At 36.0% G+C, this 17,891-nt stretch overlaps 1 protein-coding gene across 1 annotated transcript in view; it reads right to left on the reverse strand.

Annotated features, from left to right (window-relative positions):
• The window catches only part of LOC306868623 (RNA binding protein fox-1 homolog 3-like), a gene marked incomplete at its 3' end in the record, with an annotated part of 234,628 nt that extends 221,821 nt beyond the window's left edge, over positions 1-12,807 (reverse strand). The window contains exon 1 of the mRNA XM_079414881.1: positions 12,750-12,807. The remainder of the gene's footprint in view (positions 1-12,749) is intronic.
• Between the last annotated feature and the right edge of the window lie 5,084 nt (positions 12,808-17,891).

Raw genomic sequence — 17,891 nt, forward strand, 5'->3', positions numbered from 1 at the left:
TATTATATTACATACTAATGTTCTTATACATATATATATATATATTTTTTTTTAATATCAAAAAATTAGTATGAATGTAATAATATAATTAAAATAAAAAAATAATCCATGCACACAACATGCATACATAATGATATGATTTAGCTTACATTTCAATGTAAATATATTTAATGTTTAAATAAAAATAAACACTTGAATTTAAATATGAATATAATTTTTTTTAATGCAAATATAAACAACACACACACACACACACACATATACATACAGTATATATATATATATATATATATATATATATATATATCATACTTTTTGAAGTGAACTGTGGGAAATGTGCTTAATTACCCTGAAAGTGTCAATGCAAAAATGCATAAAAAACTAAATAATATAATTATCATACATATTGAGTTTCATAAATATACCCAAGGAATATATTAATTATAATTAATAGTGCATGCTGCTTTTTTTCGTTCTTTGAATATGACCTGGACATGTTCGTGGCAGCTTCCATGAGTTGTACCCATCTTTGTGGCATGTTATTGAGAGAGAGATCTCTTAATGAAGGGTGTTTTCAGAGCTGTCCATTCTTAAATTAATTACAACTGTTCAGATAACAATGCAACACACACAGAGACCTTAGTGCTGCTCCATCCTAATCAAAGTACTGCCAGTCTTTCTGGATTTCAATGATCTGCCTTGTATGGGACACAGACACATACACACACACACAGAAAGAGAGCGAGATCACGACACTAAATTAGTCCTAATGCAGAGACACGGAGCGTGTGTGAACGGGTTTCACACACACACACACACACACACGAGTGCAGCAGGGCTGTTCTCAGCAGTTTAGTAAGAGTAGTCGTGTTTCCCCTCAGGAGCCGCTTCCAAAAACAGCATTAATGTCCTCATCAGCCGGTCGTCCTGGTCTCTGCGTCCTGTGGGAGCCGTTGAGCTGCAGGTAATTGAAGATAATAAAGAATATTCACCTCTGCAGCCGCAGACTCATGAGAACAGCACTGTTTTACAGAGACAGACGGAGGACTGCAGCTCCATCTACTGACAGCAATAACACCACACCAGACCCTCTAAAACCTGCTTTACATCCTTTGTCCGCATATAAGCTACTTACAAAAAACACTGGTGTAATTCATTGTGTTTGACACTATCATAATAGAAGAACTATCATATTTTAATGTTGACAAATTGATTTTGTCTGGCAGTCAGTTGTAGAGTCCAACTTTTCCTCAAAGTACATTAGAAAGCCAAATCATTCAGTACCATTCAAGAGTTTGGGGTCTGTAAAAAATTGATGTATGCATGTATTTAATTATTTATTCATTGATCGATTGATTGTAAGAAATTAATGACATGCATAATTTTAATTGCTCAAAAATGACAGGAAAGATATCTATAAGTGACAAAAGATTTCTATTTCATAAAAAATCCTGTTGTTTGGAAGTTTCTGTTCAAAGAATCCTGAAAAAAAGCAGATCAAGTAAATAAATCAATCAAATAAAACAAGGAAACACAAATCATGATAAATACATCCATTATTACATAAATATAAAAATTAAAACACAAATATAAATAAAAATTAGAAATTTATACGTAAACAGGAACATAAATAAAACAAACAAACATGAAAAATACTATTTAAATAAACGCAAATAACTTAAATATATATAAAACAAATACATTTGTATTATGTTGATGATGTTACAAAAGATTTCTAGTCCAAATAAATGTTCTTTTGAAAATTATATTTAACAAAAAAAAAATCCTGAACAATTAAATGTAGTTTCCACAAAAATATGAAGCAGCACAACTGTTTTCAACATTGATAATAATCAGAAATGTTTCTTGAGCAGTATATCAGTATATTAGAAGGATTTCTGAAGGATCATGTGACACTGAAGACTGGAGTAATGATGCTGAAAATACAGCTTTGATCACAGAAATAAATTACATTTTAACATACATTCAAACAGAAAATAATTAGCTGAAATGTAATAATATTTAATAATATTACTGATTTCATTCTCTGGCTGCGGTTGCTCTGTTTCTCCAGCAGATGGCTTCACTACGATACAAATCCAGCTTGCCCTGTTTCTCTACATGAGTGTGTCCTGAAATAACCTCAAACACCAGCAGAACTCATCCTACACCAGATACCATCACGCTATACCATGGCAATGAAAGATTAGCATATTCATATTAGCATATTCTTGCAGCATGAGGCCAGAGAGGCTCTCAAACATCACAGTGGGCTTTTATGGGTGATTCATCTCAGATCAGTGTGTAATATTTGAGGACAACAACAAACAAACAAACTTTAAAACAAGCTCAATAACATAATAATATGACACAGTTAACTTGACACAGATCAAGTTATGCTTCTGTGGCCCATCACAACATTTCTATTACTTTTAATGGAGCTACATGACAAAAAATAAATACAAAATGTTAGTTATGTTTAGCAAATTTAAAATAATTATAGAAAGAGTAAAAAACAGTGTCTGGAGAAAAAAAAAAAAACTGAATAGAAACTTAATGTTAATTTTATGACTTCAAAAAAAAAGAAAAAGAAAATCTATATAGTGTATGTAACACATATCTTCCACCCCATATTTACTAAACTCTGAAATATTTTAATTCATGACAAATGAGCTCATTAACATAAAACCACCCATATACTACAGTGTGAACTACACTAATACACCCAGATCAGCCAATCACAACAGAGTTCATTTACATATTCAAACCTCATATGAATATGAGTCCTTTAACTACATAAATTGAGTGAAAACAAAAAGACAGAGACCGCTGCTGATGCTCACACACAGCATCTCTCTCAGCTGTGAGAGTAATTATTCATGTTTAATGAGAGCTTGTTCTATAAAAAGAAAGCACGGTGTCTGTTTAATGACTGCTGTAAAATATTACAGCGCTTGCATTCGGTGTTTGCCATTTCTGTATGGTTACGTGACAATCAAATCCAATGAGACGTTTTAACTTCAAACTATCGCTTTTGGCTAAAATATGAGTTCATAGTCCATAATAACGCTTCCTTCAGTGAAAAAGTGAATCTCATGTTGTATCTCACATCGAAATCCACCTACATATTGGCTTTAGACTGTTTTGGCTTGTAAATGTGCTTGATCTGTGCAGATTTCTCTCCTGATTCAGACTGGACTACTTTTTTTCTTTTTCTTTTTTCCAATTGAGAACGTAATATTATGGATTACAGACTGTAAATAACAGTTTGAAGTTAAAAACATCTTAATGATGGAAGATACAAAGCCAATTTTGTTGCTTCAATGGAATAACAGTGAATCATTCACAATAAAAAATAAACAGGATCAATTTTGATTTCATGTTGACTTCCAAAAAATTCTATCTGTCCATGCCTGATTATAATTGACGCCTGCCAGTCCTACCTTGGCAACTGTTGCCGTGTACCATATTATCAGACAAGCTCTTGCTCCTTTCTAATGCCAGTCTATAGAGGATCTGTGTGTCTGAATAATTTTAAATGCATGTTTCAAATCTTTAAATAAACCTTGTGTAATAAATTAAACTGTTGCCCTCGTTCCCAAATTAACAAAAAATATATTTTCAGGGCCGTATAAAATGTTTAATTTATCAAATTTCCAATTACCAATTTCTCTAGTTTCAAGATTGAAATTTTATGGATTGCATATTAATGGTTTAATTAAACAGCTACTAGTCCACATATCATGATTAGATTACATGTACAGCACTTCTTTTTATTTATTCATCAAAAAAAGAAAATAACTGAATTCCGCGTTTTCTGCATTGCAGAAATCATACAGCTCTATCATAACAACAGAAACTCATTTGAACTATTAAATTAAAACGTAAACATTATGTTTATGGTGATGCATTTACAATATGCAATAAATACTAAAACACACAGTATCAAAAGCAGAGCCACAAAAAGCAAATATAAGTGTTAAAATGACACTAATGTGAAGAAATAATGCTGTAATGCCTGGCAACATGCAACTTTCCTGTAATGCATACAGAGAAATTCATGCAATGATTTAAACTTAACAAATCAAGCAGTAAATGGGTTTAATTAATTATTAATGTAAATGCACTACATTTATGCTTTTAAACGCTCCACAAACCTGCCACATTGTAAGTGCATCACTGCAAATATGATAAGCTATTTTTCCAAAATTGTGTGAACATAAAGCTGCACTTGAACCCTGAACGTCCCTTTAGGAATGTCACTTTAGCTCCAACCCTTAGACATTGTCATGGTGACAGTGGTGGTTGGCATGGAGACAATAATCACAATAGTTATAAATATGTACAAGTATTTACGCAAGTATCACAGTCATGTCATACGACCATCTTTGGGTTCGGAAGGTGAACTCATTAATTATTCAGTAGAACGCCACATGATGAGCTTCTATATCTGAACTCATTAACAAATGCAGACGTACATGGATACTGCTCGTGTGTGTGTGTATGTGTGTGTGTGTGGTGGGGGGGGGGGGCATTCATGAGTGTATAAATGTGAAGGTGTGTGTGTATGTGTGAGACATGCACGTGTTATTGTGAGTGCGTATCCTTGTCAGATTCAGATTTGGATGTTGCGGTGCAATCGATGCGAGGTGACCCCGTGACCCGCACAGGAAGGAAGCGGGTGATGCAATCTGCCACCCATGGCTCACACACACACTTTCTCAGTCCCCCTCCAAACGTCTCGCTAATGAGATGAATTAGCTGAATGCAACAGATGTGTGGGGTACAAACGAATGCCCTCCATCTGTCAGTCATAACACACACACATAGTAGGCTACAGGTGATACACAACCCATGATTGATGGTCATTCATGCTTTATATATTATACTGGGAAAAATATTAAAATATTTTATGCTTTGGTTTGAGATGCTAATTTTTGTCAGAGAGAGAGAGAGAGAGAAATTAAAAGCAATATTTCCATGAAAGCATGTTAACTTTTTGATTTGTTTATTTTACACCAATAAAGAAATAAATGTGTTTTGTTATTTATGTATTCATAATATATAAGTATAATTTCAATTAACAATGCTGTTATAACATATAGTGAGTAAAAATAGTGTTGTTATTGTTCATTCACTATACATTGTTTATAGCACATTTTTGATGTAACATTACACCTCTCTATATAAAGTAAAAAGAAAACAAATTAAGAAAAAAAAATTATATATATATATATATATATACAGGCTTAAGCATGGCGCTAGCAATGCCAAGGTCATGGGTTCGATTCCCAGGGAAAGCAAGAGCTGATAAAAAAAATGTAAACTGTAACTTGAATGCAATGTAAGTCGCTTTGGGTAAAAGCGTCTGCTAAATGCATAAATGTAAATGTAAATGTATATATATATTCCCTTAATTTATTTTTTCTTTTCTCTGTGACACTTTTTTTTCCAACTGTGTTGGCAGCTAAATGTTAAACTAATTTTTGTTGTATTTATTTTATTGTATATATATACACACACACACATACATACACACACACACAGTGTACACAATAGTGTTTATTTTTCTTATGTCTTATGTAAATTATATATTTATTTTTAATGATTTAAGTATTTGATAAATATGTATTTCAATAATAAATAAATGTACAGGTGCAATTTCAAGTACGAGAGATTAACAGCTACAATAGAACATGAGTAACAGAATGATGAAATTAAACTTAAATTAGTTTTTAGTGAAACTAAAATTACTTTCCGCTAATGACAAACAAGACAATCACACCTCTTTTATGAATACAACCAGCTGCCAAACAAGTTATTTTTAGCGTCCAAACTGGATTCAAAGTGCAAACAGGTGTAAACGAGGTTAATGTGTAATCCGGTTTCACAGGAGGAATAGAGTGACACTGCTGAATGAAATGAGAACATGCCAGTAATGAATCACGTCCCCACTGAGTCAGAGCATTTGACTTTACACTGTCAATGAATAGAGGTCGACGGGGGGCAGAAAGCTCTCAGAAAAACCCCTCAGACACCCAGCAGGAGATAAACACACTCGTATACACACGCTCATAGAGTCATTGAGACCCAACACAGAGTCTGTGAACAGCAGGTCTTCATTACTGCAGTGTGAAAACAGCAATGAAAGCGCATCATGAGGAAAAGAGAGACAACTCTGGTGAAAGAGCATTTTGTCATCATTTACTCATCCCTCATGTTTTTTTTTTTTTCAGAACTGTATGACTTTCCATGCAATTACAATGGTGAATGGAGCTTTCAAGCTTCAAAAGGATGGGAAAGTATAGCAAAATGTTCATATGACTCGTGACCCTTTTGTATGTTCGCATATACACTGAAAAATATGATACGGATGAAATGACAGCATCTAAAATGTTTGCTTCAGAAACACTTTGACTAATATTGTACATGGACTTAGAAGAGAAAACAAAGCACGTAAACACCTTCAATATTATGCCAGATGTTTTCTTGAATGTGATCTGTTCTGATGTACTGTTGATGAACTGTTATTGTAAAGGCTCAAACCCACTCAAGAACACAGAATGGGACAAGATAATAGAAGAGAGATGAAATGCAGGCTGTACAGATGGAGGAGTTGACGGGAGAAGTGATCTGGCCAGCCTTTAGTATTTATAAATAAATCACTCTAATTCCCACCAATGCGTCTGATCACGACCAGATCTGACTGTCAACACCTCTCCATGTTGTCTGTTACACACACATATGGCCTGACAATCTGCCACCGCAAACATGAGCGTGTGTTTCTGCATGTCTCGGACTACTGTCTACTGCCAGTCTGTAAACACCGCCAACACACCATGACAGAGAGAGAGAGAGAGAGAGACATTTAGACAGACAGAACTACAGGGCGAACAGGAGATAGAATTCAAGACTGATAGAACTACAGGCCGAAAAACAGATAGAATAACCGATAGAACTACAGACAGAACATTAGACAGAATAACAGACTGACAGAACTACAGACTGAACAATAGACAATAACAGACTGATATAAATGTAGACTGCATAATAACAGCAGATAAAATAAGACCGATAGAACTACAAACGGAACAATAAATAGAATAACAGACCGATAGCACTACAGACCGAATTACAGATAGAATAAAAGAACGATAGAACTACAGACCAAACAGCAGATAAAATAACAGACCGATAGAACTATAGACCGAATTACAGATATAATAACGGACCAATAGAACTACAGACCAAACAGCAGATAGAATAACAGACCGATAGAACTATAGACCGAATTACAGATAGAATAACACACAGATAGAATTAGAGATGGAACAATAGATAGAACTACAGACCAAACAGCAGATAGAATAACAGACCGATAGAACTACAGACGGAGCAATAGATAGAATAACAGACCGATAGAACTACAGACGGAGCAATAGATAGAATAACAGACCGATAGAACTACAGACCGAATTACAGATAGAATAACAGACCGATAGAACTACAGACGGAGCAATAGATAGAATAACAGACCGATAGAACTACAGACCGAACAACAGATAGAATAACAGACCTCTAGAACTAAAGACCAAACAGCAGATAGAATAACAGACCGATAGAACTACAGACCAAACAACAGATAGAATAACAGACCGATAGAACTACAGACCAAAAAGCAGATAGAATAACAGACCGATATAACTACAGACCGAATTACAGATAGAATAACAGACTGATAGAACTACAGACCGAATTACAGATAGAATAACAGACCGATAGAACTACAGACCAATCAGCAGATAGAATAACAGACCGATAGAACTACAGACAAAACAACAGATAGAATAACAGACCGATAGAACTACAGACCGAACAACAGATAGAATAACAGACCGATAGAACTAAAGATGGAGCAATATATAGAATAACAGACCGATAGAGCTACAGACCGAACAACAGATAGAATAACAGACCGATAGAACTAAAGATGGAGCAATATATAGAATAACAGACCGATAGAACTACAGACCGAACAACAGATAGAATAACAGACCGATAGAACTAAAGATGGAGCAATATATAGAATAACAGACCGATAGAGCTACAGATGGAACAATAGATTGAATAACAGACAGATAGATAGAAAGACAGAACAACCAACGACAGAGCGAACGTCAGACTGAACAAACAGAGGGAATGACAGATCAATAGAATGACAGACTGAATAATCAGACCAAATGATGATGGACGTCAAAATAACTAGTGACTATGTGTCTGGGCAGTAAAAGTCTTCACTGGGAATGTAGCATTTAAACAAAAAAAATAAAAAGCAAAAAAATGTTGAAAATGCTGTCTTGTCTACTGTAGCATATACCATCAGATCAGTCTAGAAGGATTTATAATGTTATTAAAACTATATAGAAAGATGAATGAGATTTTTTACGATTTTTTATGATATCGCTTCTCTGTGCCTTTATCGTTAAAGTGTTGGTGCGGACAGCTCCTATTCTTTAATTAATTCTAAATTGAGAATGAATTTTATAACTAGCCTAGATCTTTATCGTTATCCTTGGTGTGAACAGGCATTTAGTCCTTTCAAAAGTGTATTTCGTCCACAGCTAAATAATGAAATAATCAACAAGCATGTGTCATTTTTGACCAATTAAAATCCCACAAACATGCCACTATAATATCCGACAATCCTTTGCAGCGGGATTGTTTTTCCAGTAAACATAGAAATGAGCAGTCAGGGGTTTTTACTGCCCTTGTCTTCTTTCTCTGCCATGACCTCTAAAATATGGACGTCTGAGATCATATCACGAAAGCAATACCTGCGCCAGCAGCCTTCACACAAATTGATTCGGGTCGTCAGACGTCCAGCACGTTTCCTGCACAGTTCCCTGTCAGCACTCTATGCAGACACACAAATGTGATCTTTATCTTTATAAGCTTTCCTTGGGCATGTGCCATTTGGCACCTACGTGTGATTAACGGCCCGTTAGAGTGAGAGTTATAGCATGCTAGTTAGTAGCAGTAACTAAGATGCATGCGTTTTTGGTATATAATTCATCAGCAGCTTTCAGCAGAAAGGTTTTAAAATAAACTGTTGTAACCAAGGTTATATCATTATAAACTGCAAAACTACTTCCTTAACGTGATTCGTATGTACACTTCACTGACACTACTGCTGCTCTTGTGGGATCATTAATGGAAATTACCCATCAGTCAACACTCAAAACACACAGAAGGCACTCAGGCTGCACCCAATTTCACAGACAGTTTTCACTATGTAGTAAACAGAATAAGAATTAGCAAAACTGTATTGTATTGTATTACAAAAGTGAATATGTTGGTGTACTATTTGTGGAGGATTTTTGAAGTATGTCTCATGCATGAATTTATTAGCTGCCTATCTTGCATGCATGCACACATTTAGACTAATACGATCCATCATGCACTGGGACCAATATTACCCAACATATATGCATGCATTTGAACTAATATTACAGGTACATATCAAGCATGCATTCGCACATTTAGACTAATATTCGATATATAAGAACCATCATGCGTGCATGCAAGCATTTAGACTAATAAGAACCATCATGCGCCCATGCATTGGGACCAGTATTACCAACCTTACATGCATGCACACATATGAATCGTCATTCGTGCATGCATACATTCAGACTAATATGAACTGTCATACATGCATAAATTGGGACCAATATTACCCATCATATGCATGCATTTTGGCTAATGTTACCCATCTTGCATGCATGCGTTTGGACTAACAAACACAACTAATATGAACTGTCATGCATGCATGCTTTTGGACTAATAAACAGCCATGCATTCATGAATTTGGACTAACATGAACTCATGCATGCATGAATGCATCTGGACTAATATGAAATCATGCATACATGCATTGACTAAAATGAACAGAAAGACATGCATGAATTTGGACTAGTAATACCCATGGATGCAAGCCATTTGGACTAATATGTGCTGCAGTTGTAGAAAATGGCGAAAAATGTGAGGTAACTATGTTGTTTTTAAGTGCTTTTTCTGAACTACTTCGAAAACAAGTTAAAATATTCCTTAGAATAACATGGACTGATGAATCGCTCACATTAAGACCAGGGGTATGTTTTAAAAAGTTAATTAATACATAGATACAGCCTGCATTCTAGTGCAAGTGCTTGAACATGTTGTGTAGTACAACTCTGCCTTACAGTTTTAATTAAACACTCAAAAGTGTGCACTTCCATCACCACTGAAGCACATACTTTCACTGTGTAGCAGAAGTATGTATTTTGGGATGCAGCCATGTTTGGATCGGCGTGACCTCGGTCCCCACAGTGCGCCTCTCACTATTTCCTCGGACACCAGCATTTGATTTAGAGCTGAACAACCATCCAGATCTCCTAAGACAGTGACGGGACCACACACACACATCTGAGACAAGAACAGCCTGTACACTTCCCTCCCTAAAAACTGACACTTATTGTCACAAAACTGTGTGGCGTGCTGCGATGACAGTTATCTTCCCTGCTACACCCACGCCATTCCCTGCGCATCACTCCAAATGCTCGCTCACTCTCTCTTTCTCTCTCTCCCATGCTCCTCTCAGACAAATGAAAGTGGAGTAGATTTAGCGGTGTACAGCGGCTCAGGGGGGTTAATCTCCTGTGACTGCTGTAATGTACCTTTCTTTTGCATCCTGCTTTACTCTCCAAATTCTGAAGGGCTTTTTCAGCATCAACAACACCTCACAGGAGCAGTTTAGTCAAAGCCCAAACGTTACAACACGACAAAGCGCCATCTGTGGTTGCGTTCACAGAGAAATCACTGACACACAACCACTGAGGGAACTACTACGCCTCCACCAGAAATACTGTACTTACTGAATTTACAAAGAAACATCCGTCTGAAAACACAAGAAAACCTATTTATGGGTGAATTTTGCTCACATGTCAGGTCACATTTAATCTCAAAGTATAGAATAGAATAGAACAGCATAAAACAACATCATTTGTTTGAAAAAAATGTTTGTTATGCAGAATATATACATTATTTTATTCATATTTTTCCCACTAAAATAAAAACAACACAAAATTAAATAACTTTTGAAAAATTTATGGAATTTAAACAACATATTTCCATTCAAATACAATAAAATAATAATAAAACTAATAAAAACAATAACTTGTCTATAAATTCTGTATAATTGAAACAGTTTTTATAGTAATGAGAATGAGACTTTTATTGTGCATTACAATCAACTTTGGGGGAGGGGGCAAATGCATTTTAAAATAATTATTGTTTCTGTATTTTAATATATAATATAAGGCAGTGATTTTTATTAGAGTTTAGGAGTTTCACCTGTAAATAACTACTGAATTATAAAATAAAAAATAAATAAAATAAAATCACATTTGCGATCCTGGAACACAAAAGCAGTCTTAAGTCGCTGGGGTATATTTGAAGCAATAGCCAAAAATAAATTTTGTATGGGTCAAAATGATAGATTTTTCTTTTATGCCAAAAAACATTAGGCTATTAAGTAAAGATCATGTTCCATGAAGATATTTTGTAAATGTCCTACCGTACATATAACAAAACTTAATTTTTGATAATTAAAGTGCGTTACTAAGAACTTCATTTGGACAACTTTAAAAGCGATTTTTTTCAATATTTAGATTTTTTTTTTGCACCCTCAGATTCTAGATTTTCAAATAGTTGTATCTCAGCCAAATATTGTCATATCCTAGCAAACCATATACCTATGGAAAGCTTATTTATTCAGCATTCAGATGATGTATAAATCTCAATTTCGAGAAATTTACCCTTATGACTGGTTTTGTGGTCCATGGTCACATTTAATAAGACTTTTCTTGAAGTAAAAGTCCTAATTTAACAACAAAAAATAATACACAAATGTCATGCAATAAATTATTGAACAAAGATAGATATAAGATATGAGATATAAATCTAATTTGAGGTTGGCAGAAACCGAACAAAAAAACATTCCAGACCAGCAACATTTCACTAATTATCAATTCAACTTGATTAATATTCATTTATTGCATTTACAGTGTTCAAATCCTCTTACAGACCGACAAACTGAGCATGACGTCAGATGAAACACACACCTATCCTCAACAAATGCAGCTGTTTAAGTTTTAACAAATGCAGCTGGACAAGTTTTAGTTTCAGAGGTTTGTTCAAATCACACTCGCATGAGCAACAGTACTAGTGATGCTGGACGAAACAAGCACCACTAATCAATGATATGAGCATCAATTCTGAGAATCATAAACTCATTATGTGAGTCAGACAGAAAAGCCTCATTGCGTGTCTGAAACAACAAGAGCAAACAAGTGACCAGCAGTAAGTGTGAATAAATGCATGTCATCCAGAGAGAGAGAGAATACTGAACTTTGAAGAGTCTAACAAATGACCACAACACAAACACACACACACACACACACACACACACACACACACACACTACTCCTCCTCCACCACTGTAAATGATATCATAAACATCACCATCACTCATTCTCTGTCCATTCAAAGCTCTTTACTGCCATGATTTGCACACTATAATGTCAAAGCATCACAAAGAGCGACTAGAAATATAAACAATGCAGAACAGAATCAATCAGAACAGATAAGAACAGCACCGCACAGAAACTCTTTAGCTGTTCATCTCTACAGACAGATGTGAAGATACTCACAGACACACAGGATCCTGAGTGATCAGCACACACTCCACACCACAACACACTCGACTCCAGCTACGATCCGACAGATACACTATAGAAAAACACCAGGGTGAGTGATGGAGCGAGAGAGAGAGAATGGGAGGAGAATCATACACACACTCTCCTCTGATCCTCACACACTCCACTACATTGCACAGGACATACAGTAACTGTATGCATGACAGGGGTTATATTATTTTTCTTTTCTTTTGTTATGATGACAAAAATACCAAAAATACTGAATATGTAGTTTTAAGAACATATATTTATAAATCTAAAATTTCTAAACGTAAACCTGAGAAGTGTGGTTGAAATTTGTGATGGAAAAATAAAAGAAAACTTGAATATAATCTTAAAATATGAATATATTCAGTTATAAAGCTACATTCTAAAAAAATAAAAAAAGTTATAATCCTATAAATATATATCTACAACATATTCATACATGAACACACACTTACATTACGTCCAAAAGACGAGAGTGACAGTCACCACATGCTCAATGCAATCATCCATACGTCTCTCTGACTTGACTTCTGACTATCAGCATCAAGTCAAGCCAACTGGCAGGTTATTCTGGTTCACAACCAGAAAAGACTTTCTGATTGACGTACAGTGACCCAATCACAACATTTGTTGCAGCATGAATGCATTACATTGATCAAAACAAGTGATAGAAATATTTTGTAACATTACAAATGCCTTCACAATTTTCAAATAAATGCTGTTCTTTGAACTTTCTATTCATCAAAGAATCCTGAAAAAATAAAATGTTAGTTTAGAAGTTGTCTACACATTGCTATACTGTATAGTACTGATATGTATCAGCCTCCCGGGATTCTCCTTCACACTGAGCAGATTGAAGACCAAACATTTGCGTGCACGCACACACACACACACACACACACACACATACACACACTTCCCTAGTGTAACTCATTAGCAGTCTGGCACAGTGAAATCACAGGAGCCAAATAAACGGAGGGGAAGTTGTGAACGGCTCCGATGTTCAGTGTTTACCCTGCGACTGTGTGTCATCCCGAGAGCCTTTCTGCAGGAAAACACACACTGATCTGATCCACCGCAGTCCTGATGACACACTGAGCACTAAACACAGCTCCATCATGACCAGAATGTGCCAGAAAACCATTAGCGGATGAAGAATGCTACCAAAACAACAAGAAAAAGACAACACAATCATATTCAAATATATAGCTTGGTTTTGTTTTTGTTTTCTACTTTGAAGCCATTTTCACTCAGAAATTGTACAAATAATTAAAGAAATGGCAAGTAACAATGAATTAAGCATGAAATCCTGAAGTAGAAACACTGAAATACTGGTAACTCCAATGATCTGTTTTGTTTCAGATAGAAATGATAAAACTATCATTTCACTAAGACACTTTCTTTTTTTATATATTTCCACAGAGACAATCTCTCATACTTTCTAGACAAACTCACACCTTCAACTAAAAGCAGAACGAGATAAAAAGGCTTTTGCATTTGCAGTTTTAACTCCAAGGTCTGAGCTTAACCTCGTTTCACCATGGTAACTCAGTCAGAACTGCTAGAGGAAGAGTCTGTTCTGGGGCATTTGTAGGTGAAGAGCAAACACAGCATCCACAACCTTTCCGTGACCTTTCCAGAGGACTGGGATTACTGATAAAGGTTTTAAATATGCTATCACAAAAGAAAAATGGGTCTCGTTCACTACACTCTTAAAAAATAAAGGTTCCAAAAGAAGGTTTTCACAGCAATGCCACAGAAGAATCATTTTTGGTTCCCCAAAGAACCTGTCAGTGAACAGTTCTTAAAAGTGCAAATAACTTTTTTTCTTAGTGCGAACATTTTAATAATCTGAAGAACCTATTTCCACTATAAAGAATTCAATGTGGAATTGAAAAGTTCCATTGGTGTTCCAAGCAAGGTTCTTTATGGAACCATTAATGCTAAAGAACGTTTATTTTATTGTGCAGGTGTGCATACACAATTGTGTGTGTTAAATATGCATACACACTTTTCATGAACAAATCATGATTCACTTTTGTACTAAAATTGATGAAAAAACTGAATCCACATGAAAAAACCCAATTACATATGATTCTATACTATGGAAGTCAATGGCTACTGTCAACTGCTTAGACTGGACTACTGCAATGCTCTTCTGGCTGGTCTGCCATCAAACACAATCAAACCTCTACAAATGATTCAGAATGCAGCGGCATGACTGATCTTCAACGAGCCCAAAAGAGCGCATGTTACACCTCTCTTCATCTCTTTGCACTGGCTACCAGTGGCAGCTCGCATCAAGTTCAAGACACTGATGCTTGCGTACAGAACTACCACAGGCTCAGCACCCTCCTACTTCCACTCACTATTACGGACCTACATCCCCTCCAGAAGTCTGAGATCTGCTAGTGAGCGACGCCTTGTGGTACCATCACAGAGAGGCTCAAAATCACTCTCCAGAACATTCTCGTTCACCATTCCTGGCTGGTGGAATAATCTTCCCACCCCTATCCGGAACGCCGGATCCCTGGCAATCTTCAAGCAACAACTGAAAACTCATCTCTTTCGGCAGTACTTGACTTCATCCTAAACTAAAAAAAAAAACAAAAAAAAAACAAACAAAAAAACTCTTTCCCTCTATCTTTCTCTCCGCTTACTAGCTTATACTTATTTGGACAATGACTGAGACTTGGTGTTACGAGCACTTCCTCTGTCTGATTGCCTCTTCAAGATTAATCGCTTTTTGTATTCCCCAATTGTAAGTCGCTTTGGATAAAAGCGTCTGCCATATGACTAAATGTAAATGTAATGTAAATGTTACCAACATTCTTCAAAACATCTTTTGTGGTCAACAGAAGACAGAAACTCATACAGGGTTTTCCTTTTCATACTTTCTTACAGCAAATTTTCATTTTTGGGTGAACCATCCCCTTTTAAAGGATTGAAATACAGCAGTATAGGTGCTTTATATGGTTCGCTACTGCTCTTTGTCTTTGTTTTTCTTCTTTTGAGAGGCAATCTAATTATGTGTAGCTTGAAACTGAGGGAAAATTGACTGGCCTTTGCTGCATTTCTATAGATGTTTTGCCCTCAGGTCTCCACTCCAATCTTGTGACTGAAAACCATGAATTATTAGTGAATGAGACCCAATTTCTAGCCATGTACAACTGAAAATAAAACTAATAATGTTCACAACAGATTTTTTTGTGACTTGAGAAACTAGTTTCAAAGTAGCTTTCCCAACACTGAGCACTACAAAGACATGCTGACCAAGCGAGTGAAAGCCATCTCAGAAACATCTGCTCACGGTGTAATGTGCCGCTAATCAGGACAAGAGGCTGATGAGTCCACATCAGATCTCACACTGCGGAAACGTCCATCCCCCCCGCATTACCCATCTACTGCGGTGGCGGCGTCTTCCAGAAAATGAAATAACGAGGGGTTTCCATAGTGACAGCAGAGGAGCGGGAATCTGACTCGTGTGAAGGATGAAGCCTGTTCTCCAGGGGTCCCCGGGGAGCCCACAGCTCTACATCTTTCTCTTTCATACACTCTCTCTTCTCCTCTCTCTCTGGAGCAGCATGTACTTTTGTGTGTCAGGGGTAAGTCTGCGCGTTCAAAGCGTCAACTGAAACTCAGAAGTGTTCGGCATCATTACTGTACCGCAGGAACCGCGAGCAAAGGTTCGGTGTGACCGCCGTCTCTCTGAACGGGTTTCTCTCGCCTGTCCTCCCAGTCTCGTTCAATCGCTCCCTATCTATTTTTTATTTCACCTATATTTGTCTTTCGCAAAAGGCAAACGTACCTGCGAAAGCACGATGGAATTGAGAGAAAGAAAACAGATAAAGAGCGAGCGATCAGACAGTCAGACCTTGGCCGTTCACCTGGACGAGGAACAAACACAGTGTTGCTTGAAGGTCACTGGTCAGATAGATGGCTCATAACAGAAGTTTTACTTGCTTGTTTTGAACAAAAAAAAAGAGAAAATAAAACTTCCTCTCTGGTCCACTCAGAACATTTACTGAATCTAAACTGTGAAATATGTTTTAAAGTCCTCCCACATCTCTCCTGCATTCCACAAGATATCTCAAATTGTGCTTCGGTTTGCTGAGATACCGAAGTCTGCAAACAAAAATCAGAGATCTCAATACGAACTCAACATTTCTCAAATGATCTGAGCTGCTCCACTTTCATTTTACAGCTTTATACTTTCATTGGACGACTCGTTTAAGTCTGAATAAGAAATTATATGAGAAATATCCATGTCAAAGTTAATATTTCAATAAAACACAACTGTAAATTACTTAAATTACAACTGTAAATTACTGACAGTAATCAAAAAAAGTCCATGGACAGGTTATTGCATTCGGTAAGGCAAACGCAAAAAATATCATTATATTATCTTTCAGAAAAGTTATCAGCATTGTCAAAAATAGTAGTAGTAACACTAGTACACAGATCTGTAGAAAAAGTAGGTTACGGAATGAAATGAAATAGGCTACACAAACACTACCCATGAAGAAGTCTGCTATGTCATTTAGTATAGTAGTTAATTTTCACAAATCATGCTAAAAACATTCATAAGAGGACTAGACAATGGTTATTAATAAATTATTAATAAAAACTATAACAGTAAGATGTATTGTTGCATGAATAATAAACAGCTGATAAAATTATGCACCTCTAACTATAAAGTATTAACAAATTTTGATGCAATATAGGGTATGATTTAAAAATGATCATCCCTCCAAAACTTTCACAAACATCTACATGTCTGTCTCTTTAAAAGTGTTTATAGTGTATATAATGAGTATTTGTAAGGGTTATTATAGCACAATTCTTTAACACCCGGACCTCACTAATTTTCAAAGCCTGGCTACGGCCATGGCCCATGACTACAGTAGTCAACATTTGAAGTGGATCAAACAAATAAGAGACAAAAACGCATTTTGGTTTTAGGTTTTAACACAACTTTGATGAAAGGTGTTGATCCACTTCAAATGCTGACTACTTGCACTAAACATCACATCAACTGCTCTCTATAACAGACCGATATTATACTTCCCTGTGGTTACTGCAACTGCATTCTTTACTGTGTATTCCTTG

This window comes from Barbus barbus (assembly GCF_936440315.1).
Source record: "Barbus barbus genome assembly, chromosome: 4".
Taxonomy (NCBI): Eukaryota; Metazoa; Chordata; class Actinopteri; order Cypriniformes; family Cyprinidae; genus Barbus; species Barbus barbus.